Source organism: Macaca thibetana, chromosome 6 (assembly GCF_024542745.1).
Source record: "Macaca thibetana thibetana isolate TM-01 chromosome 6, ASM2454274v1, whole genome shotgun sequence".
In the NCBI taxonomy this organism is placed as follows: domain Eukaryota; kingdom Metazoa; phylum Chordata; class Mammalia; order Primates; family Cercopithecidae; genus Macaca; species Macaca thibetana.
The window spans coordinates 19834587-19857523 of NC_065583.1; the positions used below are offsets into that span (position 1 = coordinate 19834587).

The following is a 22937-nucleotide window of genomic DNA, read 5'->3' on the forward strand; positions in this document are numbered from 1 at the left end:
AACAAAAAAGAACAGTACTGAATATCAATTTAACTCTACTCCAATTAAATTCAACTTGTTATTTTCCAAACAGCAATAGGATCAGTAAGAAAAGAGGCAGAAATAGATAGCTTATTTGTTAGGAAGATGGCTCAGGAAACTCAGTCTTTGTTTTGCACATATGGAGATAAAAACACTGGAATAAAAATCATGGAACTGAATCATGAAAACATTACAAAACAAAACTTTTTGAGAATTAAAGGCATTCCCTCATGTCTAGGAAACATACTGACTACCAGTTTATAAAAGTAATGCAAATTATAAAAATACCACAGATTCTGAAATAAATCAGTGTATGGAATGATGATTTTTAGAGAGCATTTAATGTAATGCCTATGCTTCACAGATGAGGAAACAAAAATACCAGAGAAGTCAAGTAACTTTTTCAGTGTCACACAGTAAGAGAAGATAAGTAGGGCTTTCTGAACCCTACTTCAAAATTTACTAGGTGATGTACTCTAAGGCAACTTATTCTAGGAGAAAGACCCATTTTAGGATTCCATTTTTCTCCCTTCTGCAAAGTCAATAGGTAACCATGTGAACAGGACACACTTTCAGATTTTTTTTTTTGTAAAATTATGATTTAAAAAAATTATTTAGTTATTTTTTATTGTTTGAATAGGTTTTGGGGGAGCAAGTGGTGTACATGAATAAGTTCTTTAGTGGTGATTTCTGAGATTTTGGTGCACTCATCACTCAAGCAGTGTACGTGATACCCAATGTGTAGTCTTTTATATCTGGCCATGATTTTGAAAAGAGTTCTAACAAAAAAACAGCAAAAGAAACATTTGAACCGGTGTCCAAGATCAAAGACTAAAAAGTCCTCTGTTTAGTAACTAAATGTAACATAATTCAAACCAGAATTTTAAAACCAGATAGAAGAATTTAGGTAGTTACTTCTCTTAAGGAAGAGAGACATGAGCACACATTTTTTTTCAAGTAGTAAAAAAGGCCTTTATTATATTCTGCTGAGACTTTACTGGTTAAAAGATTAAAGAATCTTCTTTAGGTTTCTAGAAATACTTAGTAACCCAGTTCCGTAAGATCCCATTATATCACAGCAGGGTATGTGTTTCAGAACTCTTGGATATAAAAGTTTAGCTTAGAGAAAAAGAAAAGCCAATCTACTGGAGGGAAAGTATTGACTTTTTAAGAAAAAGAAGTTTCACCTTTAGTGATTAAATTAATCAAATGGATATTTTTCACTTTCCTTCCATAAAACACATTTTTAGAGACCATTCAAACGTAAGTTGCTCTCAGAATCATACTAATTGGCTCTCTGGTAATTCAAGAGATGACTTCTTGATGAAGAAGATAATGATAAGCTCACAAGGGAATATAAAAAGAAGCAGTCCTACTCATATTTTTTAAAGATATAAATAAGAAGTAGCACTTTAGAACAGAAGCTTGAGAAAGGTTCCTTAAAGAGATAGTAATGCTAATATACAATGTCACTTGTCTTTAGGGTAAAAATGAGGGAAACATCTAGAATTAAAACCTTGTAAACGGAGGAAGAATCTTAAATGATTAGACCCTAGAATGAGGCTGCATGCTCCATCTAGCTCCCTAGTTATGGTTTGCCCAAAATATAACGTTTCTGTAATTGTTTATATTCCATCCATCTATGTGGAAAAGAAAGGCCATTTTCGACTGCTATGCTGCAAAAGAAATTTTTAAAATTTATAGAGCATAGAAGTAGCAACATTTCTGGAATCCATGAGCCTAAAAACCTCAGTGGGTTGCCTTGTCTGCCTACTTTTTTTTTTTTTTTTTTTTTTTTTTTTTTTTTTTTTTTTTTTTCCATAGGACCTCAATTTATTTGGATATTGACCTGCAAATGGCTCAGAAAAGAAAATGGAGGCTGACAATTGTGATCGGTCTCACACCCTTTGGTAGCTGGGGATTAGGAATGAATGTATGACTCAATACTGAAGAGAGACATGCAGGAAAATCTATCTATGTGGCTTTACCCACAAGAAACATGCAATAGTAGGAACATCCTTCTTTTTCACTTACAATGGGCATATGCCAATATGATACCAAGAAACTGATGAACACATCTTGCAAACATAAGTAACAACTGCCAATATCCTAAAGGAGAACAGAGGACAAAAGGACTCAGCATCTGGGTTCTGTAGGTATCTTGAATATCTTTGAATCTTACAGGCAAAGCACTTACTGCTTTTGATTCTGATCTTTTTTTTTTTTTTCAAGGATGTTTGGATAGCAAAAGAGTTTGAAAGATACAGATAGTGTCTCATTCTGGAACCAACGGCTGCATTGTTTACTGTTCAGTGTGGTAAAGATAATGTTTACTTCCCAAAAAAAACTTTAGGCAAGATTACCATCCATTGAAGAAGACTTGTTTTCTAAGCTTCGAGTTTCTCTCCTATAATGCAACCAACTTCATGTAAGGGCATTGTCTGAATCAGTGTTCAGTTAAAATCAACAAAAAAACTGATCTAGCAGAGTAAAAACTTAGTGTCTTCACCGTTATTGGCACTGGGTTTCCTGTTGTATGTGGTAATACATTTCCTCAGACCCTCTTTGAATGGCATGTTCTATTATTTATGGATAAAAACATTTTATCTGAATATCATCACAATACTATTTATTTTTTGAAGAAAAGAGAAGATAATCTCTAGGTATATATTTCATGTTAGAGTCAGAAGCAGTATGTACTGAAACTGTAAGAGGTGGACACTTCCGAGATTTTAGAAAACTATTTTATACATTTGTCTCAATGTTCTCTTGTTGAAGGGGGCCAGTAAATCTGCCCTAAGTAAGGACTATGCCTTGCATATAATACATGTGGTCACTTGGTATTTTATTTCTTTAAAACTCATAAAATTTTATATGAATACTCTCAAAAAAGCAGCTTACAAGTGCTTATATAACTAACATTTATATCACAACATTTTAACTCTAATACCAGGTATTACAATTGACAGATTTCTTGAATACTACAATAAACACTTTTTAAGTTTAATTAGTATTCTGAGGCTAGAACTGCAAAGAGATAAAGTCTTAGGCACAGCTGTAGAATTTTTTTTTTTAGATGACTCAAATAATGTGACCCAAAAATAAAAAAGAAAGAGCTAGAATTTTTCCTTCTTCTTTTCTTCTTTATTTTTTGGTTGGTATTCTAAGAAGGCACAGTACGGATTATCTTAAATGAATCTTTTGTGAAGTAATCATCAATAAACAAAAATACTGTTAAAACGTGTTTACCAGTTTTTGTTTTTTTGTTTGGTTGGTTTTTTTAATCTTTAGCATGTGGAGGAAAACACATGGAAACTTGAATGTGAGGTGGTGACAGAGAGGAAGGTGGGAGAGCTACATGAGGTGTGGGCTGGTGGGATTGATGGTGACCAGGGATGCAGGGCAATTAGGGAGGGTTAGAGATCCATATAGATAAGCTGACCAGAAGCTGGGTGGCCAACAGTGGGAGTGCTGGGAGGAGATGGGCAAAGACAGAAAGGAGGCCTTCACAGTTACATTTTGGTTATACTGAGCAAGTAAGTAACTGCATTTAGAATAAAATGGAACCTCTCAAAGCAAGAGAAGTTATTAATAGACAAAGAAAATATAATAATGAAAATAAGCATGAGGTATTGGATTGAAATTGGAGGTTTCACTATGGGCTCATGATTTTATAATATACATATTCAACAAACATTTATAGTTGTATATGCATTCATATACATATATATCCAAGCTCTGTCCACTGAAAGGGCCTAGAAGCAAAGATACCCCCATAACAATGAGCATGTCAAGGGTCATAATCTTAGTTTCTAAATGCTGTCCTCACTAAAAGGAGCCGGAGCTTTTTGGAGAAATGACTGATTCCAGGACAACGGCAGGAAAAGCATGATTGCACATTCTATTGCACCTGACATTAAGGCAATGTTCAATGAATGTTGGGGACATATCAAAAGTATATAGAAGCCAGTTTGAATGGGATGATTTGGGCATTAAAATAAATAATGGCAACAATGTATTGCAACCCTAATGAATAAAATAGAAGCTCATCATTTTATACTGCCATCATAAATGAGTTATTAGAATCATTACATATTATATTTAGTCTATTATATATATGAAAATAAACAAATGTAGAGATATAATTTCTATTTACAATGGAATGCCAATGGATTTTAAAGGAATAATGGGAATAAGAGAATTGCTACTTGGCAGCCATCAGAGATAATGGTTGGTTAAAGCAGGTACTGTCAGTGGATATGAAAGCCATTTAGTGGTGGTTTGCTTAGGAATAAATTTATGGCATGATTGTGAAATACTGCCCTACAATATACTAATAATTCAAATGGAAAAATGGTGATTGTAAGGTGTAAGAACTCAGTAGACCCTGTGTCTCCAAGTGGTTAAAGCTAAAATCGCCAGGGGAAGGATTGGTCTATATCATGTGTCTTCTGAGATGATGCACCAAGAAATATGCCACATCATTTCCGTGGAACTCACTCCTGCCAAAAATGCATGACCTTACTCAGGACATGAAGAAGCATTAGATGGATCCATGTTGAGGGTCATCCTCCAGAATGTAGGGCGTGTCCCCTTTAAACTTGTCAATGACACGTAAGATAGAAAGACACTGAGGAGCTCATTCAGGATGAAAGAATCTGTTGCAACAATTAATTAATGTAACTTGCTTTTCTGGATAGAGCCAAAACCAACAAGATAAAGCTCTCATTATTAAATCTGTTGACAAAATTGGAATGGGAACTTAGGTTCAAATGGTAATACTGTACCAATTTTTATTTTCTGATCTGGAGGGTTATAAAATAGTTATTGAAGAAAGTGTTATTTGTGGAACATACATACTGTACCGTTTGGGGTGAGGGAACAATGTGTCTACATTTTATTCATGAAAAGTTCACAAAAAATGAAATATATGTCTATATATTTTCAGAGAAAAAAACAGATTGGAAAATGCAGCAAATGTGGTAACCATTGAAAGTAATACTATCATTTTCATTTAAATTTAAGTTGCATACTCAATGCATCATTCATTAGTCCAACAAATGCCGAGATTCTCCCTGGCTTGCTCCACTGTTTCAGATGCAGTGTTTACAGAGGAGAACAAGTCAAACAAGGACACTTCCCACAAATATCTGCTCTCTAGTGGAATTCACTTAACTATGCTGAAGTCTGTGATCCTTTTCCTGAAGTAATTAATTCATTAGAACACTATTTTCATGTATGTTATTTGCAGATATTCCAGTGTCCTTGTGAAAGAAAGCAAAGGATTCTGAGAAAGAAATGATAATATTCAGCAACAACAACAAAAAAAACATGTTCACTGAGGCCTCTTCTTTATTGCATGCATATTCTATTTCCACATTTCTGTGGTCCTGAGTTCAGGAAGTATTGCATATTACCAAAATTATGAATAGAGACTTTAAAAAACCTATTCCATATACCTTCACAAGTGTGATCTCATTTGCCAGAACTGACAGCAGTCTTATAGTTACTGCTTTCTCAAATAATAAATAGTGCATTGTTTTGTTCCATCTCACAGTTTTTTTAAATTTCAAAGTTCAGTAGCGTATTGAATAAATGAATAAAGACCAAAATCCTTATAAATTGTGGTGGTGGCCCCCAGTGGAAACATCATTTTTGAAGTGCTTAAATGAGAACAATAAAGAGGGTGGTATCCACAATACATTAACACGTTCTTTATAAGGTTTTTTTTTTAATAATAAAGCTTTTTAGTTGACTTCATTTTATTTTTTGCATTATAATATATATGCCAGATATGTAGATTTCCAAAACCACAAACACAAATATTAGAACTTCTAAGAATATTTTCAGTTCCACTGAGGATTTATATTTTCTTTTGTTTTATGAAGTTGCAATACATTTTGGTAACTGGGAATTGACAAAGAGCTAATAATAGTTATCTTGGTTCTACTGTTTATACATAATCTGCTTTATTTCTGCACGCATGTTAGATATTTGGAATATCTGTATATATGAAAGGTATAATTTAACCTGGAATATATTTGTTGAATGACTAAACAATCTTGAGTGCAATGACATTGTACCCATTAAACATAAAACAAATGAAATGCAGTCCCTCAACAGAAAACTAATTCTAGTAATAAATAAATAATAATTCAATAAATAATAAATTGATATATCCATGCACAGGGAGTATAGAACTTTTTAAAAGTATATCTGCCTCCCATTAAGGAAGTACCATGGATAGCTTTCTGAGGAAGACTTTGAAGGTTGAAAAGAAGCTTGTCAGACCAAATATTTTAAAAATGAAAATTCTCAAAAGATACTACACCATGGGAAAAATAATAGAATGTGATAATATATTCACTACTGCCTCAGTAGAGTGTGTGTGTGTGTGTGTGCGCGCGCGCTTGCACATGAGAGAGAGAGAGAGAGAGAGAGAGAGAGAGAGAGAGAAAGAAAAGAAAGAAAGAGAGATGAGTAGGGATTGCTGATAAAGTCAAGAATGGAGAAGGTTATGGGGATCAGATCAAGAGGAACTTCAAATGTTTGAATTTCATTCTAGAAAATAGCAGAAAATGGAGAGCTGGTGAGGAGTTTTGGATGGAAGAATCATATGGTCATAAAAAAGAAAATGAAAGAAAGTATTAGCAACTGGATAGTATAGAGAATAAAATGCTTTAGGATAATAGGAAATTTATAGGTTGTTGTTATACAATGACTATTTTGCACATAAAATTATATTTGGTTTATAGTTGCTATCAATAGGTTAGGATCCCATTTTTTGTGAGATCATTTTTGCTACTTCAGAGGGCAGGCATCTGAACAGTGATGGGGGGAGACAATATATTCTACTGTTCATAGGTTTGGGATGCTATCATCTGGATAGAAACTTCACTGTCACTATGTTTCTGGACCTGTGCAAAATAATCTCTTTCCCCATTTGACACATTCCTCAAAGGCAGCATATAGGGTGTGAAGGTGTATGTGTGTATGTATTTATTGTACTTAGATTTTGTCCATTCCTAGTCCATTCTCTGCATGGTGGCCAAAGTGACTTTGCAAAAACTCAAATCAGATTATATAGTTCTTCTACTTAGCAATCTCCAGTAAATCTCTATTGCATGTAGAATAAAATTTGAATTTATTTGCATGACCTACAGGGCTATATACAATCTATACATTGCTTACTTCTCCAATCTCATTTCAAACCCTCCCCATGTCACTCACTAATTTCCAAACATTTTGGCCTTTTGTCAGTTTCTAGAATAACCTGTGTTCTCCACTGACATATGGGCCTTTGAACTTACTGATTCTTCTATAACAAAATATCCTTCCCGTTAGCAGGGTAGCTCTTTTGTATACTTCACACAATAGACTTACTGTCACTGAATTCAGAAAAGCATTCCATATGGTTTAACCTAATACCACATTGTTCTGCTCTCCATGGCCACAGTGAGACTAACTGCTGAAGCAAGGTAGAAACAGTTGGCACAATGGGATGCCCACCGGGTTTGGACTCAAATCTGTAGTGCAAATTCCAGTTGTACAACACACAAGCTGTGAATGCTTGGATAAATTTCTTTAATCTCTTAGCCTCATTCATTCTATCTTACATTCCCAGATGAATTCATTTATTCAGGCACTATCCTAGACACTGGGGATTACGCGGTGAACAAGACAGACAATTCCCCTGCATTTATGATGCTTTGATTAATGTTGATGGATGCAGATTATCGATGTACATTACAATTTCAAGGAGTGATGAGTGATATGACTAGCATGAAGCTTCTTTTCCATAGTTTGATCAAGAGAGATCTTTCTTAGAAAATGGGACATTAGCAAAGTGGAAAATAGTATTTTCCACTTTATGCTATTGTGCAAGCTGAAATTAGTGACAGAAAGAACATCAAAAAGTATCAGCCTAGGAATAATATTGCCATGATCCAGGATAACACTTGTAGACCCTGAAACCTATTTTATGTGGTTGCTGTTCTGGGAAGTAAGTGAGGTGTAGGGTGTGGTGCAGCATAGTGCAAGAAGCCTAATCAGTACTCGATAAATGTTTCCTTCCCTACTGTTCACATCTCCTATTCTAGACTGGGAAATACATAAAATCACAATGGTGGTGACCAGTATCGTTACTTTTTGCCATCTCATATTCTCTCACATTCTGTCTCTGTGCGTATAAATGTGGCAAGTTCTATGTCTCACCGAAATATAACACGCTAGGAAAAAGTTATTTCTTTACAAATTCTTGATCACATTTCTCAATAGCACTATCATAGGTATTTATAACAATTAGAATTTCCCAGTAATTAATGGAAAACAAAACAGTACAAACGGGATTTAATTTAGTTCAACCTGACTGAGGGTTTCTAATTCATCATTTGATTTGATAGCTGGGTTACCTTTGTTTAAATCACCTCATCGTTTGAGAATTGGTTTCCTTGCTTTTAAGATAGAAAAAGAATTTAAATCATAAAGTTAACATGTAGAGTATGCTTACCATCTCCCAGTTATTGTGTTTAGCATATTGCATATGCTAATACATCTATTCCTCACAGCTACCCTCTGGTACATTGGCACTATTATTGTTCTCATTGTACGGATGTGGACCCTGATGTGCAGAAACTTAAGTCAATTGCCCAAGGTCGCATTGCTGGTAAGTGTCAGAACCAATATTTGAAATCATCCTACATAATACATGAGTAAAAAGTAATGTTTGTTGTTGTAAGCTGTTGATATTTTGGAGTTGTTTGTTACCAAGACATATCGTCATTTATTTTTGACTGGAGCTTTTAATATATTTATGCATTATGACCTTAAAGAGGATGCTACAATGCAAACATTTTCCCAGTGTATTTTATTTAACATATTTAATGTAACAATTTCTATGTATAGGCAGTATTTTAGAAACTTTATAAGTAGTAACTTTAATTCTTATATCATTACTCTGAGGTAAGTACTATTAATGTTTCCACGTAACAGCTAAGGAAATGGAGGCACAGTGGATAAGCAACTTGTCCAAGATCAAATAGTTATTATGTGGCAGAACAAGGACTTTAAACTAAGGAACTTGAGTGTGTGCTCTTGACCCTCATGTTATAATGCCTTCCTTGTACTTGATAACATATTCCATAAGTCATGGATCAACTACTTTTGGGATTCATGCAGCAATCTCTGAATGTTAGAAATATGGATCTCTTCAGTCGAGGAGGATCTCAGACAAAGTGAGTCTCCGGAACACTATTGTGAGTTATATAGATACCCTTTGGACTCTATTTATTCTTTCCTTGAGTGAGGAGGATACAGTATGCATCTTATTCTTCAAAATGAATCTTGACTATGACCTGCAGTCTGTCCAATGTATTGGGTGTTGTGTAGTCAAAACATTTAGATGACTTAAATTTTGAATGAAAGCTATTGATATTTTGTTGGAATACAGGTGCAGCTTTTAACTCTTGTTTCTGAAACTATTCCATTAACATTCAATAAATTTGTATGGCATTAAGATACAGAAATCAAATTTACTTTTCCTAAGCTTACTTACTTTGAAAGTTTACCATTATTGGTTTGTTTTTAGAACATAATCTATTGGCAAATTGTGTGTATTAGCAGTTTTACTATGACACACTGAATAGGAAAACTTTACATTTTTGTGATTCTGAACAAATAATTCGAAGCTTTATGCAATTTATGAAAGGTAAAGGAAAGCACTGTGCTTTAGCAAGACAAGACATGTATTTTAAAAATAGTCTTAATTCTGATTTTTATCCCACAGGGTCGTTCTATAGTTTTCATATACTTGATGGGAAATTGAGTTAGTATCATAGGATTGATGATGAAAAAGAAGCATTATTGGGATTCTGTCCCATATTGCACTCTACACCAAAGCAAGTATATAAAAAAAGGGAAACATGTTTTCCCTCCATGAAACACCTTTCAACATCATTTCACATGGCTTTTCCTTAACGAGTATTTGTCAAATATCTCAGGAGAAAGAAGACTAAGTGTGACTCTGAAAGTATGAACATATTTTTAAAAGTTTTAAACCACAAGTTTCTCCAAAAATGATAATTACTGACTTTGCAGAAAAGCCAATGATAGTGGTATGGAACACTCTTAGACTCAGAATTACTTAACAGATTTAACCGTATCGGTTCTTTACTGAGAATCATATGAGCTTGCTCATCCCACTCTACCACCCCACTGCAAATACACCTGCTGCCCATTCTGCTATTATGATAAATAGTTTCTACAGGTATCTAAGTGCTATTTCTATACTTAGGTGTGAAACCAACATCTTTAGATTGGGTTTGATTCTAGACCTAAGGACATCAGTGCCATCTGCTGAATTATTGCTTATGCTTCCTGTATCTCTCCTAGATTAAAATTTAGGAACTTTGAAACCTGGAATAAGATCATGGGGTACTTCAGTGTTCCATAAAACTCAAAGGTATGATAAATCACTGACATCTTTTCAGTTGTACTCTTAAGCTATTAAAAGTCTTATTTAACAGTCATTTCATTACATTTTGCATTTTGTATGGTATTTTTACATGGTATTCTCAGACTATTTATAAATAACTCTAAGTTATATGTAAGTAAACAATATGCCAAGGAATCTTGTAAGAAATCACTTATTTTTATTTTGTTGTTATTTTGCCTGTTTTTAAGTCACGGTTGCTTTTTCGAATAATAGATACAACATATACTCAAAACCTCAAATAGTGAAAAGTTTACAATCCTAAAATATGGGAGGAAAATGTAATGATAATCTCACTTTTCAACTATGTCTGACATTAATATTTTCTGATTGTCTTTAGTTTTGTTGTCAATAGGAAAATAAATAACTATTCACACAAATAATCTCTTTTCCTTTTCATAAATGCCTTAAAATAATGAGTCCTTTTGGAAATACAGAAAAGGTTTAGTAAACAAGGTGCTAATCTGGCTCTAAAGTTAATCCGATATCTCATAAACTAGATGAAATCAGATTTGGGGTTTGTAACAATTTGACAATATATTTTATTTAATTAATATTTTTATAATGTCTCTGAATTTTCAGCACACTATTAGAACTGCAGTCTTTCAAACATGTTAGTGACTATCATTTGAACAACAGATTCATAATTCTTCAAGTATATGAATTTATTTGATTATAAAGTGTTTCCATTTAACTTTTCTTTCAAATGGTATTTTCAATTCAGTTTCACAGATAAAGTCCAACCGCATGCCAGGGCAGATATAAATTATTGGGTATAAAACATTGTCTTCTTTCCTATAAGCCTGTAATATTGTAGATGGGGCAAGATATATGTAGACAAAGCGGTAAAATAATATGAAATTGCTTAGATTCAGTGAAAAATAAATAAGCAAAACACAAACCTGGTTGCTCCCTTTATCTGCATCATTGCCTGCTGTGTATTGCTGAGATTAGGAATGAAAATTTTCTTGTTTGGAGTCAGTGATAATCTCAAAAGAAGAGCCATTAGTCACATAATTTGTAATTCTATGGCTCCGTATGTCACACTTGATTCCTACGTGAGAAAAAAGAAAAATAGGAAAAGAAAATACAATTTTGCAATACAGACGTTGGTTACTATTAAGGGTCTGAAGCTGAATTTAAGACAAATGGATGAAAATGAAGGAAGGATGCAAGTACATTACAGTTAAGAACCCACCTACATGTACACCACTACATATTCTGGGCCTACTGTCAGTGTAGGTGCTCAAAAATGTCTGCTGAATGAGTTAATGAGTGAGGTTTGTAATTTATTTGAACACTAAAAAAAAAAATGGATATACAACATTCATGTATATTATTTGTATTGAGCTGATGAAATTTTACCCTACAAGTGTGTGTTCCTAGAGAATATGAGTGTTCTCCATGCCTACAGACATAGCTAAAGGTCAACCCAAGAGTCAATGACTATTTACCTGAAGGTTTCAGAACTTGGATTTTTTTTTAAGTGAAAAGATGACTTAAATGCTGTTTCAAATTATGGATATATATATTTTTTCCAGTTTTAACTAGCTTTTAACTAATTTTTCCCAAGAAAGTCACCATGTGGGGAGGAAGCAGATGGGATGAATTCAGCAACTGAACCAAATTGAGGCCTCCTAATATATGTGCTAATATTTCTTGAGGACAACTTTTCCAGCTCTAATTCTTTTTGTCGCAGCAGACTTAAAGGATTTTTTAAATTTTAAAATGTATTATTACAATCTCTAAATAACTCAGATAATCCCCTTTGTTATTGCTATCACATGCTATTTCTGCTATGGTTAAATTATTTTTTAAGCATGAGAAGAAAAAAATACAAAATTATAATGTTAAGTTCATATAGTTAAGAAAACCTGCATAAAATTTTCTTTTTAATAATTTTTCCCTGAAGTGGATTTTTAAAAATAATTTTATCTAAAAGTTTTTTCATACTAAACACACTTCACCTTACAATTTCCTTATGTTTAACCAAGACCATGTTAGTAATCCAGAGATTCTTTTAAAAAACATGAGTTTTGTTGAAAAAAAGGAAAGCTAAATTCTGAATTGAAAATAATATCTAATAGTAAACAGTTGCTAGTAAATGATGTCAGAATTCTGTACTGCATTTAACTATTCCTATAACTTAGGGAATGGCACTTCCTCCCTCTGAACTTCAGTTTCCTGATCAATAATTTTATTAAACTAGAAATGATCTATAAATATTTTCTATCTTTTACATCCAATAGCCCTAACAGTTCACTTAAACCAAATAACTTTCCTGACTTTAAATCGCATTACATCAATTTTATCTCTTGCCACCCTTTCCCAACCTCCAAACTTTAAGTCAGAATTAATTACTCCCACAGCACACTGATAATACCTCTGTAATAGCAGGTATGGTCACCTGCCTTGTTTAGCAAGTTGTTTGCATCACACCAACTACTTAGGACCACAGAGACTCTGTACTGTAGGCACAGTTTCATCAATTACCATGGAGAGAGCAACACTATGAAAGATCCCTGTGGGAAGCTGGCTAAGTACAGTCACACACAGCCTGAATTTTCAAGTGGTTTTCTACCACAGAGCATAAGTTGCTGGAGGATAAAAAGATTCTTCTATTTATCTTGAAGATAACACAAAGACTAGAAAAATATTTTCTGCATAGTGGGCTTTCACTCAATAAGTACATATGTACATGATGAATAAATAAATGAGTGATAAGTGAAATGCATAATCTTTTATTTGACAATTAATTCCTACTCAAATTTAAAGTGGCTAACAAATTCATGCATCAGGTTTGATTGCTGAAATAGATAATGTGTTTTTGAAAACAAGTTTTATGAATTTGTGTCCTCTTCCAGTAAATGCATGCACTTAAACACAGATGGGAGGGTGAGAAAGAAAAGAAAAAAGAAAAGAAAAGAAAAAGAAAAAGAAAAGAAAGGAGAGAAAGGGAAGAGAAGGAAAGAAATAAAGAAAGAAAGAAAGAAAGAAAGAAAGAAAGAAAGAAAGAAAGAAAGAAAGAAAGAAAGAAAGAAAGAAAGAAAGAAAGAAAGAAAGAAAGAAAAGGGAGGGAGGGAGGGAGGGAGGGAGGGAGGGAGGGAAGGGAAAGAAAGAAAGAAAGAAAGAAAGAAAGAAAGAAAGAAAGAAAGAAAGAAAGAAAGAAAGAAAGAAAGAAAGAAAGAAAGAAAGAAAGAAAGAAAGAAAGAAAGAAAAGAAAAAAGAGAAAAAAGAGAAAGAAGAGAAAGAAAGAAAGAAAAAAAGAAAGAAAGAAAGAAAGAAAGAAAGAAAGGAAAGAAAGAAAAAGAAAGAAAGAAAGAAAGAAAGAGAAAGAAAAGAAAGTCAAGAAATCTGAAACAGCAATGTTGTTGTTTTTCTCAGAATGTCATTTACTGTTGTTTGATTTTCTCTTTCCTGTTTTGGATGTTTTTGGTGAAAGACTGATTGAAACTGGGTAATACTCTATTGTAATTTCCTTTGTAGTCTTTCAAAGTGTAAAAATAATTCCTGTTACTGAGAAAATATTTTGAAAGGAAGAATATCCTTTAAGCTAAAACACATCTTGCAAAAATGAAATTTGGAGACTTTGGGAGCTGATACCCAAATCGATGATAAATTATTCAGTTTAAAATTAATGCAGCCAACTTAATTTTAAAATAATTGCCTAAATCTGGAAATAGAATATTGTAAGTATTCAGACAGGTATTCTGGGTTGTTGCTGCTATTAGAGTCCTTGATCATGGTAGTTTTCTAAAATAAATCTAAGCTGTATATAGCTGAATTTATCTATTGATAAAAAAAAATCTTGCACTAATAGCATTCACTCAACATATGTCTATATATTCCTACTATGTGTAAGGCAGTGCTCTAGGTGCTAGTTAGTACCAGTGAAACAGCAGCTCCAAATCTCTGCCCTCACGGAGATTTCATCCTAGTAGAAGGCAATCAAACACATGATATAAAAATTATATTCCACGTTGTAAAATGTTAAGTGCTAGAAAGAAAAATAAAGCCAGATGTGGGTATAGAAACTGCAGATCATGAGGTGAGATTTTAAATAAAGTGATCACATCTAAGTCCTTCCCAAGAAGATGACATTCCTGAGAAGATGACATCTGAGCAACATCTTGGGGTAAGTGAGGAAGTCCTGTGGGAGGCTTGGCGTGGTGGCTCACGCCTGCAGTTCCAGCACTTTGGGAGGCAGAGGCAGGCAGATAACTTGAAGTCCGTAGTTCACGATCAACCTGGCCAACATGTCGAAACACTGTCTGTACCAAAAATGCAAAAAAAGTAGCCAGTCGTGGTGACAGGCGCCTGTAATCCCTACTCGGGAAGCTGAGGCGCAGAACTGCTTGAACCCGGGAGGCAGAGGTTCCAGTGAGCCAAAATCGCCAGTGTACCATATCAGCCTGAGTGACAGAGCAAGACTAAAAAAAAAAAAAAAAAAAAAAAAAAAAAAAAAAAAAAAAAAAAAAAAAAAGGGAAAGAAGAGAGAGAAGAGAAAGAAGAAGGAAGGGAGGGAGGGAGAAAGAGAAAGAAAGAAAGAAAGAGAGAAAGAGAGAGAGAGAGAAAGAAAGAAAGAAAGAAAGAAAGAAAGAAAAGAAAGAAAGAAAGAAAGAAAAAGAAAGAAAGAAAAAAAAAAGAAAGAAAAAGAAAGAAAGGAAAGAAAGAAAGAAAGAAAGAAAGAAAGAAAGAAAGAAAGAAAGAAAGAAAGAAAGAAAGAAAGAAAGAAAGAAAGAAGAAAGAAAGAAAGATTGATTTCCGTTGAGGTTTGAGGGGTGCTCCAGGTAGAGGAACAGCATGGGCAATGTTCTAATACACACTGAGGAATGAGAGACTCCGATTTTTTCAAATAAGGAGTTAAAAAAATATTTCTCAAGATTCTCACACATTACATAAATATGAATGACGTATATATCCTTATGTCTCCAAATGTTGTATTGGAATGCCACAGGAACAGAGAACATTTACTTTCTAATTACACCCATCAATTAAGCAACAAAGCTGGAATTCAGCCCACAGAACCTGTGGAGACAAAGCCTTGTAAATTTGAATAAGACCAACAAGTTTTTGGTTTTAAAACTCCCTCCATTCATATGCATAAAATAAAATCTCACGGTATTTGACCTACATAGAATCCAACCATAGACATCAGATTTGATTCTGTATTTTTTTCTTGACGCTGTTCCAAATGTAGTATCTCTGCTTGAAAAACAAGGCAGACTGTCGTGATGTTATCCCTATAATACAAGCAAACAAAAAATCCATTAAGTCTGAGTTGTCAAGATAACTTAGCCAAGTCCTTGCCTTGGCAGTTGTTATACTCTCTATAAAATGAACAAACCTAGGTTTTTGTTCACTCCTGTCTCTTTTCGTTATAACATCTGGTAAAGAATGAACTATATATGTCTAATCCAAGTTAGTAAATATCCCTAAAGAGGCTCCAGGTTCCCAGATCACCCTGTTCTGTTAAGACGAGATTTAGAGCCTCCTTACACCCTCTCAGGGAAACCCCGTTTCTTGGTAATTTTGGACTGCATCCCCCTCTTACTTTTCCCTTAGTCCCTTCAGACTGATTCTTCAGGTAAGCATTGAAATCTGCCCCTTGAAAAGTCATTCACCATGAAATGATGAAGAAGTGCTTCAAATAGTATCTCTTCTAAGGGCTTACATGGTTTAAAGAGGTCAAAGCTCAAAGTTGGAATTAAAATTTCTTGGATATTAGGGAACAGTTTCAGGAGAAGTTTGCAGCATAGAAGGTTTATTCTAGCCAGCTATGAGGCAAGCTAGCTTCACCACCTGTTATATTTTCTACCCTAGACTCTTAACAAAAGCCAACTCTCTGGACAAAAGCAACACAAATTCACATATTTACAGTTAGACAGGAGGAAAAAGTTTAAGAAGTCTATTGTATGGCATGGTGACTATAGTTAATACCAATATATTGTATTATTGAAAAATGTTAGGAGAATAGATGTGAAGTGTTCTCACCATAAAAGTGATTAACTGTGTGAAATACATATGCTAATTAGCTAGATTTCATCATTCCACACTGTATATATACTTCAAAACATCATGCTGTTCATGTAACTACATACAATTTTATATGCCAATTTTAAAAATAAACAAATTTGAGGGGAAAAAAGCAACACAATTTATTTCTCAATCGCATGCTGTTTCGTATGCTTTATATCATAGACAGATAAAAAAAGGAATGAGGATATTAGAATCTCTTAGGAAAGACATGGATAAATATATTTGGACCAGCCATATGATATAATATTTTAAAAACATTTAAAATTAAACTTTACAATAACTTATGTTAACAAGAGAAAATGTCCAACATATAAGGATAAGTGAAGAACCGTGATATAATGTGGTATGTCTTTGTAAATACTTATGTATCTGGATAGGAACAAATACATGGGAATGTACCAACAGATACAAACAGATACATAAAGGAAATAAAACAAAATGTTATCTCCAGCAGTGGAATTATGGGTAACTTTTTGAGGTAATTCTTTATACTCTTCTTTATTTTCCAAAATTAGGTAGTTCACAATTTTAATTTTCCAATTAAAGACAAAGATCTTTTGAAATGACATGTTGTGTTATCCACATCATTGCTTTGCTTTTGCCCTCAACAGAGAACAAAATGTGTGGGTTAAATAGGAGTATCTCTTAAATGCATAAATCCCTCAAAGGGGAACAGGAAAATTTTACTATTACATAGTTTCTTTCCAGCCTCTATGACATCAATCAGAGAGATACACGAGGAGTTGAAGTCAAGAAGCAGGGGCTACTGTGCATACACTCATCGCCAAGGGCATAATTCAAAGGACACTCAGCCTGGTGAACATGGCACACAGATGTCCTGTTTTCTTAGACTGTTTGCAACATTTAAATGCACTTGGCAGTCTAAGCACATAGTTTCTTTCTGAAGGAGCTTTTCTGCTGAAGGTTATGTCGTGTTTTCCACTAAAACATAAATCCGTTGGCTGTTTGTTAAGCCTCCTGTACAATGAAATCAAAGCAATCGTCAATGGATATGGTTCACTGGAAAATGTAAACTGGCTTCCCTACCCCAAGAGAAATAGATTAAGTAATGCCAGAGGTTTTGCACGTGCTCTCTACAGACAACATCTCCCTTTGTAGAGAAAAATTTTACTGCAATGCTTCCCATTGCACCTGCCAACTCCCTCTCTTATCCTGAAAACATAAATTCCCATTACACATAGAAGAATGAGTAATGTCTCTAAAGTGCCCAGAATATGTTTGTAATAATTGATATTTCACCCTCCGGTGCCAGAGCTGCATGGATGGAGTGCTTTATGTTGAAGGCTCAGGAATGTGCTTTTGTCCCTTTGGTATTCTGCCCAGACGAAGTATGCCCACAATCAGCACAGTCTAATGCAATCCAAACACTTTAGAGGAGGCATCCTACAAAACACAGGAGTGCCAGAGGCTTGCATAATGTATCCAAGATATCAAAGTTTTCTTTAGAGAGATGACAATGTAATACAGCAAACACCTATTTAGGGGGAGAACAAAACCCTCAGTTTTTCTATGGACGTCAAGTATGTATTAATAGGTGTTGCCTGGCATGGAATTTAGATTCTTAAGCTTATCACACCTCTAAACTTCCTTTGTTTAAATCAATTATTAACATTTATTATTATAAAACGCTTCTGCTTTTTACCCAAGCTATCTCCATGACTGTATTTTAAAACAGAAATAAGTTTGATTACTAATTTTTTAAACAAAATACTTCCATATAGCCTTTCCATTACCTTTGGCAAAACAATTGTAAAATAGACATATTTTCATTTAGGTAGTTTTACCCTGATTAATCATATCACCTTCGTGACAAAAGAGAATGAAGGAGAGATATGAAAGTAAAAATGAAAGAATAATTCTTAAATAATATGAAGGCTGGTATGTTAAAAAATTGAGTCTTGGCCGGGCATGGTGGCTCCCGCCTGTAATCCCAACACTTTGGGAGGCCGAGGTGGGTGGATCATGAGGTCAGGAGATGAAGTGCATCCTGGCAAACATGGTGAAACCCTATCTCTACTGAAAATACAAAAAAATAGCTGGGTGCGGTGGCGCGTGCCTGTAATCCCAGCTACTAGGGAGGCTGACGCAGGAGAATTGCTCGAACCTGGGAGGCGGAGGTCGTAGTGAGCCGAGATCGCGCCACTGCACTACTCAGCCTGGCAACAGAGCAAGACTCTATTTCAAAAAAAAAAAAAAATAATAATCAAGTGCCTTTCAAATACTAGGAGTTTATTAGGGAGTAATATTTTTATAATCACATGACTTTCTTCTATTATTGTATGAATCAATTTTATTATTGTGAATAATTTTATTTAGTGATTTAACCTTTTCTTGGATATTCTTGACTTCAAAAAATAAATTATATGCATTTAAGAACATAAACTAACATCTACTTTTGGGTAACTATAAAAATGCACAGTTGGTGACCAACTAGTTATTGTACATTATTGTTTAATTAATTATTTGAAAAATTACCAGCATTTTTCTACTACCTATGCTTCTTATCTTACCCTTTCCTTCCTATCCTCACACCTTCATACTAGAATAGTTCTGCCAAATCCGGAAAGAATAATCGATGGAAGCCATACTCTAATATAGCATCAATTGAAAATCAAAGTGCCTGTATTTCATCATTTATTGGTATCTCCAATTGCTACGCTTGGAAAGTGAGAAAGCATTCACCTGGCAAAGGAAGTGAATAAAAACAAGATCAAGAATAAACATGACTTAATTAAAATCATAATGAGATATCATCTTACCCCAGTTAGAATGTCCCTTATTAAAGAAAAAAATGAAAACAAAAACAGATGCGGGCGAGGATACAGAGAATGGAGAACTCTTACACACCGTTGTTTGGAGTGTAAAGTAGTACAACATTTAAGGAAAACAGTATGAAGATTTCTCAAAGAACTAAAAGAAGTACCCTTTGATCCAACAATCTACTAATGGGTATTTACCCAAAGGAAAATAAATCATTGTATCAAAAATATACCTTTACACATTTGTGTATTTCAGACTATTCACAATAGAAAAGTAATGCAATTAGCCTAAGTTTCCATAAACAAGAGACTGGATAAAGAAAATGTGATATATATATGTATACACACACACACACACACACACACACACAAAATGAAATACAGTTCAGCCATAAAACAATAAAATCATATCTTCTACAGCAACATGAATGGAACTGGAAGTCATTATCTTAAGTGAAACAAATCATACACAGAAAGAGAAATACTGCAATTCCTGATATAGATGGGAAATAAATATTGTGTACACATGAACATAGAGAGTGGAACGTCAGGCAATGGATACTTGAAAGGATGGGGGGTGTGAGGGGGGTAGATGATGAGAAATTACATTATTTGTACAATGTATGTTATTTGAGTGTTGAAAGGTCGAGACATTATCATTTTATATCTATGCATTCAACAAAATTACACTTGTCCCTCATAAATGTATACAATATTTTTAAAAAGAAAAAAATACGTATGACTTTGTATGTGTTTATTATGGTTATTTGTCTCATAATGAAACATGATATACTTTATTTCTACCATTGAGACTCTTCCCAGTTTTCTAATTTCAAGAACCTGCCACTTTGCAAGTGTTTCCAAACAGTGCCGTGTAGAAGTAAAACCATTTGGGAACGTAGGTGATTTATCTGAACATAGTTGAAACCACTTTCTTGAGTCCTACTTTCAACATCAATCCCTACCCCGGTTCCAGTATTAATGCTGTCTCTGGTGAATGTTAGTATAGTATATCACGCATGTCCCTCAACACCAAGATATCTCTGCTGCCAGCTCTAATCTCACCTAATGCTTGTGCCATTCTCAGTGAGTCTTCCCAGGTTACGTGTCTATGCCTGAGGACATGCTCAACTAATTTACCAGTCCAGACATGTACGCTATGCTATGCAATCTAATTCTTGAATTTCTAGCCTCTGAGAGAGGGCGTTGCCCATTACACGATGCTAAACTGGGAAGCACAACAGCTCGATAAATAGAGGTGTGTTATCAGAGATAGGATGGGCATTGACTTGTAATCACGGAAGATGATTTGAAACACTATGGCTTATATTTTATACCAAAAAAAAGTCCTCTGTGAGAGACTGACGATTGCAATGGGAGAATTTGAGAACAAGTGTTATATGATATTAGGATTGGTTTTATCCACCATGAATTTCAAGAATTAGATGTTTAATTATTAATATTTTCAAAACCACTATGAGATACCATCTCACACTAGTCAAAATGGCTATGACTAAAAAGTCAAAGAACAGCAGATACTGGTGAGGCTGTGGAGAAAAGGGACACATTTGTTGGTAGGAATGTAAGTTAGTTCAGCCACTGTGGAAAGCAATGTGGAGATTTTTCAAAGAACTAAGAACAGAGCTACCATCCCACCAGCAATCCTACTACTGGGTATATATTCAAAGCAAAATAGATTATTATATCAAAGAGACATGTGCATTCATTTGTTCATTGCCATGCTATTCACAATGGCAAACACATGGAATCAACCTAGGGGCCCATCAGTGATGGATTGGATAAAGCAAATGTGATGCATATACTCCATGGAATACTATGCATGCATAAAAAGAGAATGAAATCATGTCTTTTGCAGCAACATGAATGGAGCTGGAGGCCATAATCCTAAGAGAATTACCACAGGAACAGAAAAACAACTGCTACATGTTCTAACTTACAGTAGCACAACATTGAGCATGCACAGACATAAACATGAGAACAATAGACACTGTGGTCTATTAGAGGCAGGAAGGGAGAGGGGCAAGGGTGAAAAAAAGACCTATTGGGTACTATGCTCACTACCTGAGTGCAATATACCCAGGTTAAAAAAAAAAAAAAAAAAACCTGTATCCCTTTTATCTTAAATAAAAGTTGATAATAAAAAGATTTCAAGAAGGATATAAAATATCTTGACAAATGATTACCTTTTTGCATTTGCACCATTGACCCTTGTGAAATAGCAATGCTATTGACACTAGGCCAGCGGTGTAAACCACTATAGGAACTTGCATCCTGTAGAGTTCAACCAGAAGTCTGGTTTTTACTTAAGTCTATATTTTATAAAATTTGATGCATAAAGCTAGTATTACCTGAAATATTACTCCTCTTATAAGTAATTTAAAATTTTAATAGTATTTATTTTGAGTTACTCTAACTACCATAACTGATGATAGCTTTGGGCTTTTACCTTCTTTTATTTACTCTTTCAATCATTTTCTTTACTCACTGTACAAATGACAAAGTAAGTGAAGTTTCTACTCTGAGAATCCTACCAGTCTCGTGGCAGAAACAGACATTAATCAAATAATCATAGAAAATATATGGTTGAAAATTTTGATGAGTCGTACGAATACTAATAATTAACATTTACTGAGAACTTGTTCTGTGCCAGAAACTGGTATAAATACTTGAACAGTATTAACTCCTTTAACCCTTACCATCACCCTATGAAAGTATTCTATATTATTATACCAATCTTACAAGTAAAGTAATTGAGGCTATGAGAGATTGAATAATGTGGTCTAAGAACGTAAAGTCCCAAGTGGCAGAGCAGACATTGACTATAGGAACTTGAACTTTAGAGCTATCTAATAGTATCATGTCATCTTTCCTTGCATGTCAAAAAAAAAAAAAGCATGCTATGACACTGCATTAGTCAGCTTTTACTACAGTATGCTGAATTAACAAACATATGCAATATTTTAGTGGCTTATAATAATAAAGGCTTATTTATTTATTGCTCATGTTAACATCCTATGTGGGTCCAGCTGCAATTCTGCAATTTTTCTTGCTGGATCCAGGCTAAAAGAGCATCTCCTACCTTAGCTATCCCACCCTTAAAGGTTTATGTATATGACATCATCACTTCCACTAGCATTTTATTGTACAAAGCAAGGCTAAAGGTAAAATTGGCCAACAATGGAGTAGGAAATATATTCCATCTATAGGAAAAGACACTAGAGAGGTGTCCTACCTGAATGAGCCCCAGAAGCAGGTCATATTTTAAGCAAATAAAACGGTATGCTCCATAATAGACATATGAAAGGGGTCCCTGACCTGACCTGGGAGTCAAGGAAAGCCTGAGGTAGCACTAGCTCAGTAAGGTTTTCAGGGATGGTATTTAGTTAACTAAAAACTGTGGTCCAAGGAAAACATACCATGTAGTAGGAACAGCAGGTACAAACGTCATGTGATACAAGTGAGCCTGGTCTTGGAGAATTGAAAGGAACCACCTGAAATAAAGACAGAGAAAGGGAGACTGTCCTGAGACAAATCTACAGGACTCAGCAGGGGCAAGATTATTCAGATCCCTGTAGTCCTCTTCAAGA

At 34.4% G+C, this 22937-nt stretch overlaps 1 long non-coding RNA gene across 1 annotated transcript in view; it reads left to right on the forward strand.

The window, feature by feature from the left end:
- The window catches only part of LOC126956051 (uncharacterized), an 86161-nt gene that overhangs the window by 21486 nt on the left and 41738 nt on the right, over positions 1-22937 (forward strand). The window contains exon 2 of the long non-coding RNA XR_007726226.1: positions 8589-8686. This is a non-coding gene — a long non-coding RNA (uncharacterized LOC126956051). The remainder of the gene's footprint in view (positions 1-8588; positions 8687-22937) is intronic.